A 7,084-nucleotide genomic window follows, 5' to 3' on the forward strand; every position below is an offset into this window, starting at 1 on the left:
CTGTTTATCGTTGGGAGCAGTCCACAAAGTTCACCGAAAGTGCTTCAATCGATTGAAATTATCTAACGTAAATAATACACGAAAGGCAATAACAATTTTGTTCTCTGTCTTTCTTTCTCTTTTCATATCCGTTGTTTCTTTTTCGTGGAAAGATCAAATGACCGACCAGAAGTGCATCCTGAGCAGTGCCCGGGTGTCGGTCATGTCCGTAAATGCTCTTTTCTATTGCGGAAACAGTTATTGAAACAATGCCGCTTTATGGTTATAAATATTTAACTAAACAATGCCAATATGTCATAAAATGGTAATTAGCATTCACTGCAACTACGTTTTAAGTGGTCGGTTATACAGCATGTCGGATTTACAGGCAGTTCCCTTTTGTATTTGCGGAGAAGCGTATTTAACTTTCATCTGCAAACGAAATCAATTCCCATCATTAATACAAAAGCAAACCAACCTCTTCGTCGTGTTTTTTCTTCTTCTTCTTTCGGTTATTTGCCGTGGTTAGGCAAGAGCCTATATACCTTTTTCCAAGAAAGTGAAAGACGAAGATAAAGATGGCCCAAGCACGTCCTTAAAATAATATACCTATACTTCAAAAGAATCCTAATAAAAACATGTTCTTTATTACCAACGAATTTGATACTACAATCACATATTTCTAACTATAAATCCACTAGCAATACTTATTTATTAAAATTATATAAAATTAATAAAAAACTAATATCATAGTAGCATGAAATTCAGGAACAATAAAGCGGCTATTCAAAAAGAAGAAAAAAAGTAATAAGTTTTAAGAAGTTTATTATGTTGTATTATCTTCGATGGTTCTTTATAATGTGCTTACCTTTATTTTTATTTTCATTTCTTCGGTGTTTTTTTTCTTTCTTTTCCAATGGGATGCACGGAGAATATAATAAAAACGGAGAAAATTTCCAGTTTACAACCGAAACGGTCGCACTTTAAGATGTTTTCAGAGGATACTCTTGCAAACGGATTGTGTTTGACAGGTACAACAGGCGAAGCATGATTGTGCACAAACATATATGATCGAACTATTCAATAGAAATATGATGATTTTTATTTTTATTCAGAATTTTAGAAAGAAATGCTTTTCTATCTATTGATTGTAAAATGATTATTTATCACAATTCGTACCTAATTCGTATATTTATTATGTAAATATGCTTTTTAGATAAAATATTTTAAAGTCAAAATTTTGATAGATAATTTTTCAACAATCAAATCTTGTTTAATCTGGAGATAATTCTTAATTCATTTGATTGAATTAAAATAATTGGATTCTCATAAGAAGAGGCATAATATTGTTATTTTATTCCGTCTGGTTTTTATGAGGTAATATAATATATAAATTGTTCCTATTTAAGAAAAAAATCCGCAAAGCTATTGATTCTTGGTCAACTTATACCTAGTTTATGGACTTGCAATTGTACTAAATTTCGACCAATATTTTATGACTTAAGAAATATTTGAATGATTTAAAGTGATTAACATTTATATTGGAACTAATTCTAATCTGTTTGTTATCCTGTTGGGCGGTTTAGAGAAAAGAAATGTGGACAATGGTAAAGGAACATTTAATTTTTATTAATTCTTGAAGTTGAAGATTTATGTTTGAGGGATGTAGGTAACGGGAAAAATAATGGCGTTCTAGGAAAGAGTAAAACCGGCTCATAAACGAACCCAGGGGGAACTTCTGTTCACTTTATTGATATAAACAAAGTATAGCGAAATTGCAAACAATGCTTTGACAATAACATAAGTAAAATTATGCCGCCCATATTTACGGCAAAAGTTTGACTTACGTGTTATTTGGATTATAGACGTTTTGTCATAGTGTGACATTTATGTTGGTAACCCATAAACTTTATGATTGGGCAAAATTTTTGGCAGACGACAATTGCCACTATATATTATTTCTAACGTTTTTCTAAAGTCAACTTTCTAAGATAAGAAAGTTAACTCAAAAATTTGTGAAATTTCTAACAAAAAAAAATAACAATCTAACTAATTGGTAATCTCTAGGAGAGGAAATTGGTGTGATGTAAGTATGGAAATACACGCTGTTGCTTTGTTTATTCTGATAACGCGCCAAATATTTAATCAATTTTTTTTCTTCCGGGTATTATTGTCGCGAATTTTCGACACACCTAGGTTTGGGTGTAATGATAATATTAATAATAAACAACAAGAATATTCTATGTGAAAGGTAAACGGACAAATATCGGAGTTACATAATGGGACACGTGAGTAAACCACAATAGGTCGACCAGGTAGGTGGCGCACCTGTAGTAGAACCTGCAGCATCGCTCTCATCTCGTTCGAATTACAGGATGCACAACGTCCTAGATTTGGGCTTATTATGAAATAACGGTCAAAAAATATCAACAAAAAAAAAATGTATATAGTTCTGTGTACATAGATAACGGTTGCGTCTCGCGCGTTCCGCGATCGATATGTGTGTTTGGAGGGTGTTTTGGTTAATTAGGGCAGCTGGAATCGTCCCTCAGGCAGCTGTGATTTTAGTTGCGATTTTCTTAGCCCGGGGTGCAGCTTTCTTGAGGAGATGCTGCTGCTACTGGGGTGCAAGGAGCATATGTGCATTAAGAGTTGATCAATAGTTTTTGTTGGATGTATATATGTGTGTGGGGACATCCAGAGGCGACGTTTGGCACGCGCTCTTTCTTTAAGAAAAAGTCACCTATGACCAAACACAATAGGGGACCATCGGTGTTTGTCTACCGATTTTTCCTTTGGGCGAGCACCTTTCACCCTCGCTTAACGAACACACTTCCTCCTCCTGCCATACGGCGTTTGTCCTAGATAAGGACGCAATCGACTGATAAAGGCGAAGCTCCGTTACGGGCAATGATTCTTCTTCGTTACGTTTCTTATTATTTTTTTTCTTTCATTTTGGCGCGGAAATTCACTGATGAACCCATTAAGGAAAGGGTATCTAATTAACCCACATTCGTGAATTATTTATTTATATCACTGCAAATTATTTACTTTCTGATAAACTTACAGATTTTGATTGCGTCTACAGTTTTTTTCCAATCTTCATTCATTGCATTTAATCTTATATCAATGAAATCATTTAAATTTTTTTTTACTACAGTTCTAACTATTTACATTTCAAATATCAATATAATAAAATATGAGAATATTCAATTTCTAAAAAAATATAAACAAAACCCTTTCGGGAGATTTTTATTTTATATTTTTATTATTGTATTCAGGTTGTATGTTGTATTTTTTTTTATTATTACAATAAATGTTATTATTGTAAGCAATTAAAGTGAAGGCAGTTATTGTCTGTCATAAAATAATAACAACACTTGAAGTTTCAAAAGAAACCAATAATATTTAAAAATACAAACTTACTGTATATATTTTTGTTTGTTTTTTTCTTAATATTTTCAAGGTACAAACAAACGCGGTTTGTTGGTATTGGAAATAGGCAAGTATTAAATAAAAATCCACAAATAACCTTTTTCTTGTTTCATAATAGTAAAATAAAAACAGTACTTAACATAAAAGCTTTGGAAACAGATTAAAATAAATAGTAATAAGTTTAGGTACAAAAAAAAAAGTTTTATTTATTTAAAATTTAAATGTTTTTGAATGAAATTGATTAATATTTTGAAAGTCTTATCCTAGATACGGATAAACGTTTCTATCTATTACACGATAAAACGCTTATATAATTAAATAATTATAAGCTCTGAAAATATCAACTTCTGCTATGTAAGTGTAAAATTTATTTTTCTTCAAAAAAAATATTAATTAAATGTAAATTAAAGAAAGTTAAAAAAATATATCTTATTTTAATTTGTAATAATGTAAAGTTGATCTTCTATAAATTATGTTGTGTTGCATGTGTTTTTGAATAATAATAATAATATATATTTTTGTTTGTTTTTTTCTTAATATTTTCAAGGTACAAACAAACGCGGTTTGTTGGTATTGGAAATAGGTAAGTATTAAACAAAAATCCACAAATAACCTTTTTCTTGTTTCATAATAGTAAAATAAAAACAGTACTTAACATAAAAGCTTTGGAAACAGATTAAAATATTAAATATGCTACAAATAAATTGTAATAAGTTTAGGTACAAAAAAAAGTTTTATTTGTTTAAAATTTAAATGTTTTTGAATGAAATTGATTAATATTTTGAAAGTCTTATCCTAGATACGGATAAACGTTTCTATCTATTACACGATAAAACGCTTATATAATTAAATAATTATAAGCTCTGAAAATATCAACTTCTGATATGTAAGTGTAAAATTTATTTTTCTTCAAAAAAAATATTAATTAAATGTAAATTAAAGAAAGTTAATATATCTTATTTTATTTTGTAATAATGTAAAGTTGATCTTCCATAAATGATGTTGTGTTGCATGTGTTTTTGAATAATAATAATAAAAAAAACATTAAATTAAAAATGTGTTGTAGAGTGAGTGTAATTATTTCTTTAAACGCAGCATGTACTATAAACATGTACACGATGCGGATGTACGTTAAGTGTATGCTATTTAAAGAACATTTGTGATTAGGTCACTTCCTCCGGATCGGTGTCTTAGTTGATTAAGGAGATGGCGTTTGTCTTGGGGTGTTGCAATTATTTCTTATTTAATTAGTAGACGTGCGAAAGATGTGGGGTGGAGGGTTCTTATATATATATATATGTGTGTATTGATCTCCTTGTAGATTTCCTTTTCAATTGGCGTGACCTACCCTAAGAAATGGGGTGCAGTGGCCCCGTATGAACAAGAAAGCGGGGCACGTGCCGTTATTGCAGCTGCTACATACGCACAGAGCGCGACTGCAGCAAAATCCACCCTTATACCACCCCAACAAACGACTCATTCCATCTCCCCCCGGGCCTCGATTGCTAACCGTAGAGTAGACACGGGAGTGCACTGAATAAAAACCCAATAGATATTTTCTATAAATATATATCTTAGACTTTCTTCCGAGGAGGGTGACTTACCGGAATTTCCGTTGACTTACTATTAGGGAGTCTGGGGTATAGTCATCAGCTTGCAATATCACCGATGGCGACTTACAGCTTGAGCCCCATTGTGTCGCAATTTGGCGGTTTCGTTGCAATTACTGTTGATGTTGACAGTAACGCACAACGGTTTTCTCCTTATTTTTTTTTATTCTTTCTTCTTATTTTTTCTCAGGAAAAAACAAAGGGATCGAACCGAAGAAGAGCAGAAGAAATCTCTTCCGCATCGTAACCGAAAGGTCGCCCCATCCTATTTGAATATCTAATAAGGGCGCAGATTAGAGTATTTACCTACCTAAGAAGATGCTGAGCCCTAACCACCGTTCTCATACTAATTTCCTTTCTGCACCTTAATTTCCCTCCGTTACCGTTTGTCTTCTGCTTTCGTTTTTTTTTTCTTTGTGTCTTTATCTAAAGGAAATGCAACTACTATAACGACTATTATACTTTAATCAAATATTTAGTTCTTCGAGTTGGCGGAAGTACGCACCGTGCACAGAAAGCGGAAGTTTCCTTTAACCTGCGGCCAGAAGGAACAAGTGTAACGTATTTCATAAATCGGTAAGAGCTAAAGCAGAGCTTGTTATTACCGTTTCGCAAGGAGGTGAAATTAAGGGTGAATTTAATTATGGTTGATAGGAAAGCGGCACCTCACAAATCACGGACCTATTACGAGCGTCCTATTAACCGAGCCGCGATTTATAGCCCTGCGTCCTGAATTCGCCCTCGATTACTGTTATTACAAGGGCCGGAATGCTCTGCTCCTCCGAACTTTCGCAGAAAATACCTTTTGCGGCGATTATTATCTTTCGTTCTTCTTTGCTTAAGTGCAGAAAGTTTTCAGAGGTACTTGCAGCTTCCGGAGCCCTTCATTGTGCCGATGCCAGGACCGGCCCATTTATCTTATTCTAAGCATACTTATCACTTGTGTGCTACAGCAAAAAAAAAAGAATTGAAAACGTTGAAGGAACAAGTGAATTTTTTTTATTTATAAAACTTCCTTCTTGAAGTTCTTAGAGATCCGTTGGTCAGGCGCGGCCGCTGAGTAAAACGCCGGTGCACGCCTCTGATTTAAACTTCTCGATTACCTGAAACATTCCAGATTGTTTTGGCGGGAATCAACGTTATGTTCCTGTTTTGGATAATAACAACCATCGACCGCTATTGCGGTGAGCCTCGCTCCATCCACGTCGACGACCATCGTCCCGTCCCTATTCGATCTTCGTGACCCGGAAATTGTCTTCGACTACAAGGTGATAAGGCGATAAGCAGGTTTCACAGCATCGTTCCGCATCGGAAAGCTCCTAACGCGTCCAAGAATGGTACGAACGACTTTCGTACACCATCATACCATTTACCATTACCAAATCCATATCCATTTCCGCGGGGCTTCGGCATGAATGTTTGCCAAATATTCGCCTTGTGTGTTGTTAAACAATTCGTCGAAAATATATATATATATTCAAACATTTGCGTGGATAAATGGGGCTCATTGTGCGAGATGAAGTAATTGCAACGGTCTTTACGCGCGTCATCTCATCGGTCCGAAGGACATCCGCGGCAGCGCAAGCTGCTGCCAGAGTTCAAAAGGTGATTAGTGCATAAAATAATGGAATGAACGCGGCTTGGGTGTTGTGAACCGTTAGAAAATACAGAAAACGATAAAACCAAAATACACAAGAGATAATTTTTAGCGGGAAATCAGTATGTGAGATTCCGTTAGGAGGAAGTGAGAAAGGGAGAGGAGAACTTGTGAGGAGGCTTCAAGCTGAGAATTATAATAAATCTATCTGATTGAGTAAACACATCCATACGGATTGTGTAATTTCCTTCTACTGTTTTCATCGCCGTGGCACTTCGTGTCCCAAAATGAAGGAAGTTTAATGCATACACATAAATACACATAGATTTATATATGTGTGTGTGTATGTGTGATGGTAGAAGAGCTCTGGTGGAAAATAAACAACGAAAGTTCTGAGAACGCCTAGAAAAATGGCCATCGCCAAGGCCGACGGGTCCTGTTTCAGCTCATTATATAACTCGGT

The sequence above is a fragment of the Nicrophorus vespilloides genome, unplaced genomic scaffold (assembly GCF_001412225.1).
Source record: "Nicrophorus vespilloides isolate i.1.1-1 unplaced genomic scaffold, Nicve_v1.0, whole genome shotgun sequence".
Lineage (NCBI taxonomy): Eukaryota > Metazoa > Arthropoda > Insecta > Coleoptera > Silphidae > Nicrophorus > Nicrophorus vespilloides.